Source organism: Pseudophryne corroboree, chromosome 6, assembly GCF_028390025.1.
Source record: "Pseudophryne corroboree isolate aPseCor3 chromosome 6, aPseCor3.hap2, whole genome shotgun sequence".
NCBI classification, from domain to species: Eukaryota; Metazoa; Chordata; class Amphibia; order Anura; family Myobatrachidae; genus Pseudophryne; species Pseudophryne corroboree.
Window position 1 is genome coordinate 44,993,762 of NC_086449.1, and position 15,620 is coordinate 45,009,381.

The following is a 15,620-nucleotide window of genomic DNA, read 5'->3' on the forward strand; positions in this document are numbered from 1 at the left end:
TCACACCTCACAATACTATTTTTAGTCCTAAAATTTGCACCGAGGTCGCTGGATGACTAAGCTAAGCGACACAAGTGGCCGACACAAACACCTGGCCCATCTAGGAGTGGCACTGCAGTGTCAGGCAGGATGGCAGATTTAAAAAATGGTCCCCAAACAGCACATGATGCAAAGAAAAAAAGAGGCGCACCAAGCTCGCTGTGTGACTAAGATAAGTGACACAAGTAGCCGACACAAACAACTGGCCCATCTAGGAGTGGCACTGCAGTGTCAGACAGGATGGCAGATTTAAAAAATGGTCCCCAAACAGCACATGATGCAAAGAAAAGAGAAAAAGAGGTTCACTGTGGTCGCTGGATGGCTAAGCTAAGCGACACAAACACCTCAATATCACAGGAATTATTCGTTCTAATCCATGGTATTATTGGTCCAAATCACTGGAAGAAAATGACAAAATCACTGGAATTATTCGTTCTAATCAGGGGTATTATTGGTCCAAATCACTGGAAGAAAATGACAAAATCACAGGAATAATTCGTTCTAATCAACGGTATTATTGGTCCAAATCACTGGAAGAAAATAACAAAATCACTGGAATTATTTGTTCTAATCAATGGTATTATTGGTCCAAATCACTGGAAGAAAATAACAAAATCACTGGAATTATTTGTTCTAATCAATGGTATTATTGGTCCAAATCACTGGAAGAAAATGACAAAATCACTGGAATTATTCGTTCTAATCAATGGTGTTATTGGTCCAAATCACTGGACGAAAATGGAATGGATGGATACTTGCAGTGACACAGAGCTGCAAGATACAGCAATGGCCTACTGCACTGTACTACTATAATTATTATATAGATGACAGATATAAAGTTACATTGTGGGGGAATCCAGTATACATTCTGTCACCAGGTACCAGTGAATGACCACATCATGTATATACTTATACTGGTGGTCCCCAGTCCCCACAATGCAGCACACTGAGCACAGATTACGGAGCTTTTCAGGGAGAGAACGCTGCCACGTCCTCTCCGTTCAATCTCCAATGCACGAGTGAAAATGGCAGCGACGCACGGCTCCTTATATAGAATACGAATCTCGCGAGAATCCGACAGCGGAATGATGACGTTCTGGTTAACCGAGCAAGGCGGGAAGATCCGAGGCTGCCTCGGAACCGTGTAAAATGGGTGAAGTTCGGGGCGTTCGGATCCCGAGGAACCGAACCCGCTCATCTCTAGATGTAACCTGTGTGGGAGGGCATTTCTCACCCAATCAGCTGTGGACTGGGTGTGATAGACCTGCTGCTAACCCAATGAGAGCTCATAGCCACGCCCAGCGTTAGCCACACAGAGTGACAGATCTGGCCAATTATATGGGAAGATTCTGCTAATTAGCAGAATTTGCTGTCCTTTTCCTAGCATGCTGACTGCCGCCTCCCTCCCTTGATGAAGCAGAAATTACGATCGCCTCACAATTTCTGCTTCACAGTAGAATTTATTGATAGCTCCTATGACGTCATGCAGCTGCCGTGATCACGCCCCCATTTGGCCGCATCCACTCCCCGTTCACGCCGCACCGCCCACGCAACGCTCCGTCTCCTCCCTGGAAACAGAGCATTGCCCGCCCCGCCCCGTGACCACATTTTCTGCAACCCCCTGCCCCCGCAGAAAGTGTGGGCGTATGTGCAGGACGGACGTTGCGATCTAACCAGAATTGGCCCCATAATGTGGGATCAAGGGTCCTGTCATATATTCCTTTGTCATGCGGTGGGTGGAGGAAATTCTAGAGGGCTCAGTTGCGACTCGGCTTCCCAGAACATGAATAGTATCTATCTTTTTTCCAAACCACATATTAACATTCCAGGATCCAGACAACCAGCTACAGACATACTTGCCTACCCTCCCGGAATGGCCGGGAGGATCTCGAAAATCAGGTGACCCTCCCGCCCCCCCCCCCCCCCCCCCGGAAAGGTGGGCAAGCCTCCCGCTTACCCTGCAGCCCCTCTACGACCCTCCTCGGCTGCCCAAAGCAGAGAACATATGGGCGGGCCGAGGGTGTCTGATGACGCAATTCGCGCTGAATCGCGCCATCATAGCTCTGTACCCCGCTATACAGCGCCTCTTTTCTCGGCACTGCACAGTGGGGGGTGGAGCCACAATGATGCAACCCTGATGCCACACCCCCGTACTGTCCACTTCCCTGTCGGCCACGCCCCCTGGGCTGCCCATCCTGCTGCCGGCCACGCCCCCATGCACCTACAATGCTGCCTCCTCCCGGATGAGGGGGCAGCAAAGTAGGTAAGTATGGCTACAGAGCCTAGGATACCAGCAACAGCAGGCGGCGAGAGCTGTAGGAGAGAGCTGCTCATTCTGAAACCTGTCCTGGATCTAACTGGACAGTCCCGATACTGTATTACAGAATTGTCATACACAGTTAGGACCTTATCCGCATGTGACATCATGATGTCACACTGCGGAGTAGTAGAAGGTGCCTGCAGCTTGCCTTGCAGGGAGGTGCCTCTCCAGGCACCCCACAACAGGCTGTCACTATCCAGATGCTGGAGAACTACAAGTTCCAACATGTGTTCACAGCAGCACATTGTGCTATTAAGCGTAAAACTTTACTATTGGGGGGAGATGCATCAAGCCATGGAGAGAAATAAAGTGGAGCGGGATAAAGTACCAACCAATCAGCTCCAAACTGCCATGTTACAGGCTGTGTTTGAAAAATGACAGTTATGAGCTGATTGGTTAGTAATTCTCTTTATCCCTCTCCAAGACTTGATACCTCTCCCCCACTGTATTCAAACCACAGCAATATGAGTATGACCTCATTCATCCATCTTGTGTGCATGTTGTCGAATTATTTGTAGACATTGTTGCACATGTAACAATGTGATATTTGTACATAGGGGGTCATTCCGAGTTGTTCGCTCGCTGCCGATTTTCGCTATGCTGCGATTTGTTGCTAATTGCGCATGCGCAAGGCACACAGGGCACATGCGCTTAGTTATTTAACTAAAAACTTAGCAGATTTGCTGTGGATCCTGCGGCGCTTTTCAGTAATTCTGCTGATCGGTGAATGATTGACAGGAAAGGGGCGTTTCTGGGTGGTAACTGCCCGTTTTCAGGGAGTGCGCAAAAAAAGCAGGCGTGTCAGGGAAAAATGCGGGAGTGTCTGGAGAAACGGGGGAGTGGCTGGCCGAACGCAGGGCGTGTTTGTGACGTCAAACCAGGAACTAAACGGACTGAGCTGATTGCAATCTGTGAGTAGGTCTGGAGCTACTCAGAAACTGCAAAGAATTATTTAGTAGCAGTTCTGCTAATCTTTCGTTCGCAATTCTGCTAAGCTAAGATACACCCCCAGAGGGCCTAGCGTATGCAATGCTGCTAAAAGCAGCTAGCGAGCGAACAACTCGGAATGAGGGCCATAATACAGAGTTGCTACTATAATACAGAGCCTCAATAAGAAAAAAAGTTGGTACCTTCATCAGTTGGTAAGGGCTGACCAGTGACAACAGCTTCTTCATCTATACACAATCCTGCAGGAAGAAAAAGCCAAGAAGTAAAAAATACTTTGCAGCATACAGCAGTAACAATATTCTCATCAGCGGCCAATCAGAGCATAGAAAGTAGTGTGTGACACAACAGTGTTTGGCAGAGATCCCAGCGATATAATATTCCAGTTCCGTTTTCCTTTCCCAACCTCTGCAGTACATTTGTTCATTCACATTATATAAAATTTATAGTAATTAGAGGTGTGGTCCATTCATTTTGTTATACAGATGTGTCCTCATACATCTAGCCTCAAAGCGCCATGCAGTGCGAGACACCTTGTGTGAGCAAGCCACCGTTCAACTCTGCTAGCGTTAGGTGTCACCGGAAAGAAGCATCGTAGTTGCAACACAATGTGACTAGGAAGCACCAGGAGACTAGTGAGATTAATTTGATAAATGTGACACATGTATATCATGTAAACCAGCTGCACCATTGCATTTCGCAGACAGATTCAGACTCAGTCGCGCACAGGTATACAAGTGTCGCATATCAAATTAATTGGCGCAGTCTCCTGCATTGCAACTGCAACTAAGATAACTCTTTGAATGAAAAAGACATGGAAAGTTGTGCACCGAGAGGGGCTGTTTGGTGTGGCTGCAACAATAGTGTATGAGGACATATCTGTATGTTGTGGTTGGGGTAGGAGTCAAAGTAATCCTCAGCAAAGCAATATAACAGTAACATAGCAGCCGAAATTCATCAATAAACCATGAGTTTGATGAAATAACATGCGTAAAACAACATAAAAGGTCAATCAGAATTCAGTGGTGGATTTTACCTATGGGCTACAGGACTGTAGCCCCCCCGGTAAAATCTGCCGGTTGCAGGGAGTGACTAGCAATGGCAGTGACTTCCCATTGGAAGTGCTCCCTGTTATTCACAGGCAGGCAGTCTCAGGTGGAGGTGTTTTCGCCACCTGGGGCTGTCAGTCCAGACTGTCACAGCAGAGAGAGCGCTTCCCATGGGAAGCCTTCCCCTGCTATTACAGCAGCCCTATCTGACTTCTAGGGGCTGCAGCCAATGCAGTTCCTAGAAGTCAGCATGTTCTCTACCGCGCTAGACATGTCCTGACTCCTGACTTTATGCCCCTCCCCTGCCGTTGACTTAAACCGATCCGGGAGGAGATCACTCTGGGCCTCTGCCATCACCCTCTGCCTCTCTCTGTTACTTACTACCCATCACCCTCTACCTCTACATGCCACCATCTGCCTGTCAGCCTCTGCAACTCCACGTTACTGTCTGACCATTACCCTCTTCCTCTGCCTGTCAACCTTTGCCTCTCCCTGCCCATCACCATCTGCCTGTCACTGTCTGCCTCTCACCCACTACCCATCACCCCTTGCTTTTCACTCTCTGCCTCTCCCTGTCACCCTCTGTCTATTACTCTATGCCTCTCCGCATTACCCTCTACCTCTCCCAGTTACAGTCTGCCCATCCCCCTCTGCCTCTCCAAGTCAATGTCTGCCTATCTCTGTCTTTCCTTGTCACCCACCGCCTCTCCCAATCACCCTCTGCCCATCCTGCTCTGCCTCTCCCCTGTCACCCTCTGCCTCTCCCCTGTCACCCTCTGCCCATCGGCCTTTGTCTCTCCCCATCAATCTCTGCCTCTACCTTTCAACCGTCTCACCTTCTGCAAGCAAACCCATCTATGAAGCCTCTGAGCAGTACTGCTGACATCATACTCGGGTGAGTTTAAAGGGGGCACAGATTATTATTTGATTAAAGGGGGCACAGATTATTATTATTAGACACTGGGATGCTGTCTGTATTGTTTGGCAATCAGTTGGTGCACTATGGTGTGGTATATTACGAGCTCAGCACGTAGCCTAGAAGGGAGAGGGTCTAAAGCGTAATTTTACACCCGCGTCCACCACTCATGAGTTTGATCTTCCCCTTTACGCCCTCATGTGGGCACAGCAGTAATGCAGCGATTATAGATAAATGGATGTACAGTACAGCACTGATCTATGAGTTAAAGAACAAGATTAGAGATATTTACCTTTATCTTCAGTATCTGATGGACTGAATCTGATAGTTAAGTTGAGTTTTTCATGGGCTATTAGAATAAAACAGGATAATTTCACGTCAAACACGCTCCCGCAGTCAACGCAAACAGTTATACCGTACGTAATATGCAAGAATAAAAAATAAGATTTTACTCACCGGTAAATCTATTTCTCGTAGTCCGTAGTGGATGCTGGGGACTCCGTAAGGACCATGGGGAATAGACGGGATCCTCAGGAGACTGGGCACTCTACAGAAAGATTTAGTACTACTGGTGTGCACTGGCTCCTCCCTCTATGCCCCTCCTCCAGACCTCAGTTAAGGAAACTGTGCCCGGAAGAGCTGACATTACAAGAAAAGGATTTTGGAATCCAGGGTAAGACTCATACCAGCCACACCAATCACACCGTACAACTTGTGATAAACTTACCCAGTTAACAGTATGAACAACAACCAAGCATCAACCACAGATGCCAACATAACATAACATAACCCTTTATTAAGCAATAACTATATACACGTATTGCAGAAAGTCCGCACTTGGGACGGGCGCCCAGCATCCACTACGGACTACGAGAAATAGATTTACCGGTGAGTAAAATCTTATTTTCTCTAACGTCCTAGTGGATGCTGGGGACTCCGTAAGGACCATGGGGATTATACCAAAGCTCCCAAACGGGCGGGAGAGTGCGGATGACTCTGCAGCACCGAATGGGCAAACACAAGGTCCTCCTCAGCCAGGGAATCAAACTTGTAGAATTTTGCAAAAGTGTTTGATCCCGACCAAGTAGCTGCTCGGCAAAGCTGTAAAGCCGAGACCCATCGGGCAGCCGCCCAAGAAGAGCCCACCTTCCTCGTGGAATGAGCTTTCACTGATTTTGGATGTGGCAATCCAGCCGCAGAATGAGCCTGCTGAATCGTGTTACAGATCCAGCGAGCAATAGTTTGCTTTGAAGCAGGAGCACCCAGCTTGTTGGATGCATACAGGATAAACAGAGAGTCCGTCTTCCTGACTCCAACTGTTCTGGTGACAAAAATCTTCAAAGCCCTGACTACATCTAGTAACTTGGCATCCTCCAAGTCACGAGTAGCCGCAGGCACCACAATAGGTTGGTTCAAATGAAAAGATGACACCACTTTTGGCAGAAATTGCGGACGAGTCCGTAATTCTGCCCTGTCCATATGGAAAACCAGATAGGGGCTTTTATGTGACAAAGCCGCCAATTCTGACACACCCCTAGCAGAAGCTAAGGCCAATAGCATGACCACCTTCCACGTGAGATATTTCAACTCCACAGTTTTAAGTGGCTCAAACCAGTGTGATTTCAGGAAACTCAACACCACGTTAAGATCCCAAGGTGCCACTGGTGGCACAAAAGGGGGCTGAATATGCAGCACTCCCTTTACAAACGTCTGAACTTCAGGAAGAGAAGCCAGTTCCTTTTGAAAGAAAATGGATAGGGCTGAAATCTGGACCTTAATGGACCCCAATTTTAAGCCCAAAGTCACTCCCGACTGTAGGAAGTGAAGGAAACGGCCCAGCTGGAATTCCTCTGTAGGGGCATTCCTGGCCTCACACCAAGCAACATATTTTCGCCATATACGGTGATAATGTTTAGCCGTCACGTCCTTCCTAGCCTTTATTAGCGTAGGAATAACCTCATCCGGAATGCCTTTTTCTGCTAGGATCCGGCGTTCAACCGCCATGCCGTCAAACGCAGCCGCGGTAAGTCTTGGAACAGACAGGGCCCCTGTTGCAACAGATCCTGTCTGAGAGGCAGAGGCCATGGGTCCTCTGTGAGCATTTTTTGCAGTTCCGGATACCAAGTCCTTCTTGGCCAATCCGTAACAATGAGTATTGTTCTCACTCGTCTTTTTCTTATGATTCTCAGCATCTTGGGTCTGAGAGGAAGAGGAGGAAACACATAAACCGACTGGAACACCCACGGTGTCACTAGTGCGTCCACAGCTATCGCCTGAGGGTCTCTTGACCTGGCGCAATACATTTGTAGCTTTTTTTTGAGGCGGGATGCCATCATGTCCACCTTTGGCAGTTCCCAACGAGTTGTAATCTGTGTGAAGACTTCTTGATGAAGTCCCCACTCTCCCGGGTGGAGGTCGTGCCTGCTGAGGAAGTCTGCTTCCCAGTTGTCCACTCCCGGAATGAACACCGCTGACAGTGCTTTTACGTGATTCTCCGCCCAGCGATGAATTCTGGTGGCTTCCGCCATCGCCACCCTGCTCCTTGTGCCGCCTTGGCGGTTTACATGAGCCACTGCGGTGATGTTGTCTGACTGAATCAGCACCGGTTGGTTGCGAAGCAGAGGCTCCGCTTGCTTAGGGCGTTGTATATGGCCCTTAGTTCCAGGATGTTGATGTGCAGACAAGTCTCCTGACTTGACCACAGACCCTGGAAATTTCTTCACTGTGTGACTGCCCCCCACCCTCGGAGGCTTGCATCCGTTGTCACCAGGACCCAGTCCTGAATGCCGAACCTGCGACCCTTGAGAAGGTGAGCAATCTGCAGCCACCACAGAAGAGACACCCTGGCCCTGGGGGATAAGGTGATCAGCCGCTGCATCTGATGATGCGATCCGGACCACTTGTCTAACAGATCCCCCTGAAAGGTCCTCGCATGGAACCTGCCGAAGGGAATGGCTTCGTATGACGCCACCATCTTTCCCAGGACTCGCGTGCATTGATGCACCGACACCTGTTTTGGTTTTAAGAGGTCTCTGACCAGAGTCACGAGCTCCTGAGCCTTCTCTGCCGGGAGAAAAACCTTCTTCTGGTCTGTGTACAGAATCATGCCCAGGAAGGGCAGACGCGTCGTAGGAATCAGCTGCGACTTTGGAATATTCAGAATCCAGCCGTGCTGTTGCAACACTTCCCGAGAGTGTGCTACGCTGATCAGCAACTGCTCTCTGGACTTCGCCTTTATGAGGAGATCGTCCAAGTATGGGATAATTGTGACACCTTGCTTTCGCAGAAGCACCATCATTTCTGCCATTACCTTGGTAAATATTCTCGGTGCCGTGGACAGACCAAACGGCAACGTCTGGAATTGGTAATGACAGTCCTGTACCACAAATCTGAGGTACTCCTGATGAGGTGGATAAATGGGGACATGAAGGTAAGCATCCTTTATGTCCAGAGACACCATAAAATCCCCCTCTTCCAGGCTTGCAATGACCGCTCTCAGCGATTCCATCTTGAACTTGAACCTTTTCAGGTTAATGTTCAGGGATTTTAAATTCAATATGGGTCTGACCGAACCGTCCGGTTTCGGTACTACAACATGGTCGAATAATAACCCTTTCCTTGTTGAAGGAGGGGAACCTTGACCACCACCTGTTGAAGATACAATCTGTGAATTGCAGTTAACACTGTTTCCCTCTCGTGGGGGGAAGCCGGCAGGACCGTCGGTGAGGGGGCATCTTCTCAAAGTCCAGCTTGCATCCCTGAGACACAATATCTATTGCCCAGGGATCTAACAGGTAGTGAACCCACTTGTGGCTGAACTTACGCAGGCGTGCCCCCACCAGGCCTAGCTCCGCCTGTGGAGCCCCAGCGACATGCGGTGGATTTTAGTAGAGGCCGGGGAGGACTTCTGTTCCTGGGACCTAGCTGTGTTGTGCAGCTTCTTTCCGCTGCCCCCGCCTTCTTTGTTCTAAAGGCTGCATTTGATAATGTCATGCTTTCCTAGGCTGTGCAGGAATATAAGGCAAATTATCAGAATTACCAGCTATAGCTGTGGAGACCAGGTCCGAGAACCCTTCTCCACACAATCCTCAGCCTTCCATATGCCTCTTAAGTCGGCATCATCTGTCCATTGCATATTCTACAGGACACGTCAAGCAGAAATCGACATAGCTTTGTCTCTAGGACCCAGTATACTCATGTCTCTTTGGGCATGTTTTATATATATATCTTAAGACAGCATCTTTAATATATATCTCTATATCTCTATATATACATATATCTATATATATATCTACATACTAGGGTCTCAATCTCTGCTGATAAGGTACCTGTCCACGCTGCCACAGCGCTATAAACCCATGCCGACACAATCGCCGGTCTGAGTAGTGTACCAGAATGTGCACGCTATCTGCAGGATCCCTGAGAATAGCTGTTACGACAGGGCTACCTTTTGGGCATACGTGACACCCTAGGGGAAGATTCTCATCGTATCCTGGCCCTAGTGTGGAAAGGATACTGCCTGAGAATTCTTTGTGGGAAACTGCAGTCTCTGGTCTGGAGATTCCCGCTCTTTTCCATCATGAGAGGAGGGAAATTTACCTCAGCTTTCTTCCCCTTAAACATGTGTACCCTTGTGTCAGGGACAGATGAGTCATCAGTGATATGCAAATCATCTTTGATTACAATAATCATATATTGAATACTTTTCTGCCATTTTGGCTGTAACTTTGCATTATCGTAGTCGACACTGGAGTCAATCTCCGTGTCGACATCAGTGTTTATTATTTTGGATAGTGAGCCTTGAGAGACACTGAAGGTCTCTGCGACAGAGGGACAGACATGGGTAGATTTCCTGTCTGTTCTCTAATCTTTTGTGCAATAAATGCACCTTAGCACTTACATATATCCAAACAGGTGTCGGCGTTGTCGACGGAGACACCCTCTCACACACATATTAGCTTCATCTCCTCCTTAGGGGAGCCTTTTACCTCAGACATGTCGACACACACGTACCGACACACCACACACACAGGGGATGCTCTATTTGCCCCACAAGGCCCTTTGGAGAGACAGAGAGATAGTATGCCAGCACACACCCCAGCACTATATGACCCAGGAATCACACAGTAACTTAGTGTTAACCCAGTAGCTGCTGTATATATTGTTTTTACGCCAAATTTATGTGCCCCCCCTCTCTTTTCACCCTCTTCTATCGTGCTTCTGCAGGGGAGAGCCTGGGGAGCTTCCTCTCAGCGGAGCTGTGGAGAGAAAATGGCGCTGGTGAGTGCTGAGGAAGAAGCCCCGCCCCCTCAGCGGCGGGCTTCTGTCCCGCGATTTTGTGTAAAATAATGGCGGGGGCTCATGCATATTACAGTGCCCAGCTGTAAATATGCTGCTTTTTGCCAGGAGGTACTCAATTGCTGCCCAGGGCGCCCCCCTCTGCGCCCTGCACCCTACAGTGACCGGAGTGTGTGGGTTAGTGTGGGAGCAATGGCGCACAGCTGCAGTACCTCATATGAAGACAGGAGTCTTCTGCCGCCGATTTTGACGTCTTCTTGCTTCAACCCGCCGGCTTCTGTCTTCTGGCTCTGCGAGGGGGACGGCGGCGCCGCTCCGGGAACGGACGACCAAGGTTAGGTTCCTGTGTTCGATCCCTCTGGAGCTAATGGTGTCCAGTAGCCTAAGAAGCGCAACCTAGCCGCAGTTAGTAGGTTTGCTTCTCTCCCCTCAGTCCCACGTAGCAGAGAGTCTGTTGCCAGCAGAAGCTCTCTGAAAATAAAAAAACCTAACTAAAATACTTTCTTAATAGCAAGCTCAGGAGAGCTCACTAAAATGCACCCAGCTCCTTCCGGGCACAGATTCTAACTGAGGTCTGGAGGAGGGGCATAGAGGGCGGAGCCAGTGCACACCAGTAGTCCTAATTCTTTCTTAAAGTGCCCATGTCTCCTTCGGAGCCCGTCTATTCCCCATGGTCCTTACGGAGTCCCCAGGATCCACTAGGACGTTAGAGAAATAATATTGTATCCAGTTTTTCACCTCAATTATAGTTTCTCTGCTCAGGCACAGTGGAAATCATGAAAATGCTACTTATTTTCTTCTTATTTACTTACTCCATTCTGTATTGATCTTTAGGGGAAGATGTATGAAGCAGTGTAAAGAGTGGATGAGTGGAGACGTTTTCCTAAGTAACCAATCAGCGTCTACCTCTCATTTTATAGAATGTAATTGATAAATGCTAGCTTGAAGCTGATTGGTTGCCCTTGTCTCCACTCTTCAGAAGGCTTGATACACCTCCCCGTTTACCACTTAACTGATGAATGTTTTTGACTAAAATGTCACAAAAAAAAATGTTGATGGTTTTCATTATGTAATTAAGTAAAATTAAGATAATCTATAAAAAACAAACCGTATTAAGCTATTTTAGTAAATGTTAAAAATACACCCCGCGGGTGTCTAAGACCACTATAAGGATGTATCTAGCAGATACATGTAGCATTAATGCTACAATGGGGACATATGGACACCTTATGTATGTGGGGATGGACCTCCTGTAGCATCTCCCCACATACATTTGGTGTCCGTCTGTCCCCATTGTAGCATTCCCACCAATACCCAGCGTCCGTAGATCTCATTTCTAAAGCTTGTGTACATATTAGATGATTTTTTAATCAATTTCGATGATTCTGATGGATCGGAATGACAAATTGTTGAAATCGTCCAGTGCGTACCCACTATGCCGCTGACGATGGTCATCAGCAGCATTGCCCTTCGGACCTTCGTGCAGCTCTAATGATATCGCCCCGTTCCCCCCTTCCCCCTGCTGCTGCTCTGTCGCTGCCAGCATCGGGAAGTGTGTATGTACTTGCCGATGCCGGCTTCCCCGCTGGGTCCCGTCACCTGCGAAGTGGTGCTGGGTACACATTGTCTAATGTGTACCCTGCTTAACATTACTCCCAGCACCTACATAAAGTGTATATTTGTTCTCATTGTTGCTTTAGCTCCTGCAGACCCAGGGGCAATAGATTTCACAATATTGCCACAGCATTAACCTTCCACCAAACCCCAGTGATCAGCACAATAGCACTCAGAGGGGAATTGAAGTTCCTCTTCTCAGACTTTTGTTACCTGTGCATGTGTTCCAGAATGACAATCCTAAGGCACTCTGGGCAAAAAATGGCATGCAATCTTGGCAGACACAGACTGACATGATTTGAATGGATCTGGGCATAATTTGGTTGGATCTGGGTGTGCTCTGGTTGGATCTGGGTATGATTTGGTTGGATCTGGGTATGATTTGGTTGGATCTGGGTATGATTTGGTTGGATCTGGGTATGATTTGGTTGGATGTGGGTATGCTCTGGTTGGATCTGGGTATGCTCTGGTTGGATTTGGGTGTGCTCTGGTTGGATTTGGGTGTGCTCTGGTTGGATCTGGGTATGATTTGGTTGGATCTGGGTGTGCACTGGTTGGATCTGGGTATGCTCTGGTTGGATCTGGGTATGCTCTGGTTGGATCTGGCCGTACTTTGGATGGATATGGGCATGATTTGGTTGGATCTGGGTATGCTCTGGTTGGATCTGGGTATGATTTGGTTGGATCTGAGTATGCTCTGGTTGGATCTGGCTGTACTTTGGATGGATATGGGCATGATTTGGTTGGATCTGGGCATGATTTGAATGGATCTGGGTATGATCAGGTTGGATCTGGGCATGATCTGGTTTGATCCGGACATGATCTGGTTGGATCTGGGCATGATCTGGTTGGATCTGGGTATGCTCTGGTTGGATCTGGCCGTACTTTGGATGGTTATGGGCATGATTTGGTTGGATCTGGGTGTGCTCTGGTTGGATCTGGGTATGATTTGTTTGGATCTGGGTATGCTCTGGTTGGATCTGGCTATACTTTGGATGGATATGGGCATGATTTGGTTGGATCTGGGCATGATTTGAATGGATCTGGGTATGATCAGGTTGGATCTGGACATGATCTGGTTGGATCTGGACATGATCTGGTTGGATCTGGGCATGATCTGGTTGGATCTGGGCATGATCTGGTTGGATCTGGGAATGATTTGGTTGGATCCGGGCATAATCTGGAAATATATGGGCATCATTTGGATGGATCTGAGACGATGTGGTTGGATCTGGGCATGATTTGGTTGGATATGGGTATGATCTGGTTGGATCTGGGCATAATCTGGAAGTATATGGGCATGCTCTGTTGGATCTGGGTATGATCTGGTTGGATCTGGGCATGATTTGGATATGATCTCTTGTAACGGCATGATTTGGTTGGATCTGGGCATGATTTGGTTGGATCTGGGCATGATCTGGTGGGATCTGAGGATGATTTGTATGGATCTGGGCATGATATGGTTGGATCTGGGCATGATCTGGTTGAGTCTGGGCATGATCTGGTTGGATCTGGGTATGATCTGGGCATGATCTGGTTGGATCTGGGCATGATTTGGTTGGATCTGGGCATGATTTGGTTGGATTTGGGTATGATCTGGTTGGATCTGGGCATGAATTGGTTGGATCTGGACATGATTTGAATGGATCTGGGTATGATCAGGTTGGATCTGGGCATGATCTGCTTTGATCCAGGCATGATTTGGATGGATCTGGGTATGATTTGGTTGGATCTGGGTTTGATCTGGTTGAATCTGGGTATGATGTGGTTGGATCTGGGCATAATTTGGATGGATCTGAGATGATATGGTTGGATCTGGGCATGATTTGGTTGGAGCTGGGTATAATCTAGTTGGATCTGAGCTTAATCTGGAAGTATATGGGCATGATCTGGTTGGATCTGGGCATGATCTGGTTGGATCTGGGCATGATTTGGATGGATCTGGGTATGATCTGTTGGATCTGGGCATGATTTGGATATGATCTCTTGTATCTGGGCATGATTTGGTTGGATCTGGGCATGATTTGGTTGGATCTGGGTATGATCTGTATGGATCTGGGTATGATCTGTATGGATCTGGGCATGATCTGATTGGATCTGGGTATGATCTGGTTGGATCTGGGCATGATTTAGATGGATCTGGGTATGATCTGGTTGGATCTGGACAAGTTCTGGTTGGATCTGGGGATGATATGGATGGATCTGGGTATGATCTGTTGGATCTGGGCATGATCTTGTTGGATCTGGGGATGATATGGATGGATCTGGGTATGATCTGTTGGATCTGGGCATGATCTTGTTGGATCTGGGGATGATATGGATGGATCTGGGTATGATCTGTTGGATCTGGGCATGATCTTGTTGGATCTGGGGATGATATGGATGGATCTGGGTATGATCTGTTGGATCTGGGCATGATCTTGTTGGATCTGGGGATGATATGGATGGCTATGGGTATGCTCTGGTTGAATCTGAGCATGATTTGGATGGATCTGTGTATGATGTTGGATCTAGGGATGATTTGGTTGGATCTGGGTATGCTGTGGTTGGATCTGTGTATGATGTTGGATCTAGGGATGATTTGGATGGATCTGGGTATGCTGTGGTTGGATCTGTGTATGATGTTGGATCTAGGGATGATTTGGTTGGATCTGGGTATGCTGTGGTTGGATCTGTATATGATGTTGGATCTAGGGATGACTTGGATGGATCTGGGTATGCTGTGGTTAGATCTGTGTATGATGTTGGATCTAGGGATGATTTGGATGGATCTGGGTATGCTGTGGTTAGATCTGTGTATGATGTTGGATCTAGGGATGATTTGGATGGATCTGGGTATGCTGTGGTTAGATCTGTGTATGATGTTGGATCTAGGGATGATTTGGATGGATCTGGGTATGCTGTGGTTGGATCTGTGTATGATGTTGGATCTAGGGATGATTTGGATGGATCTGGGTATGCTGTGGTTGGATCTGTGTATGATGTTGGATCTAGGGATGATTTGGATGGATCTGGGTATGCTGTGGTTAGATCTGTGTATGATGTTGGATCTAGGGATGATTTGGATGGATCTGGGTATGCTGTGGTTGTTTTCAGTGCTGTCTGGGTGAAAAGAAGATCTGCAGTTTCTGCTCCTGGTGCCCTTACCATATAGCTGTGTGCAGTTCTGTTCCTTCAGCTCACGCAAATTTGTCCTCACATCCTGGATTATCTCCTCAAACCTCTGTGTAATATTTTCACCTTCCTGGATAACTATCTTCACAATCACGTCATGGTCCACAACGACACTGCCATTCCTATCAGACACAAACACGGATTATGTAGTGCTCTGCCAAATTGCTGACAGTAAGTAATGATATGTAAAGCTAATGCTTGCCCTTTGGCTGATCCACAGAAAAGGGGGCTACAGTTTCTTTCTTTGATACCTCATATTTCTCAA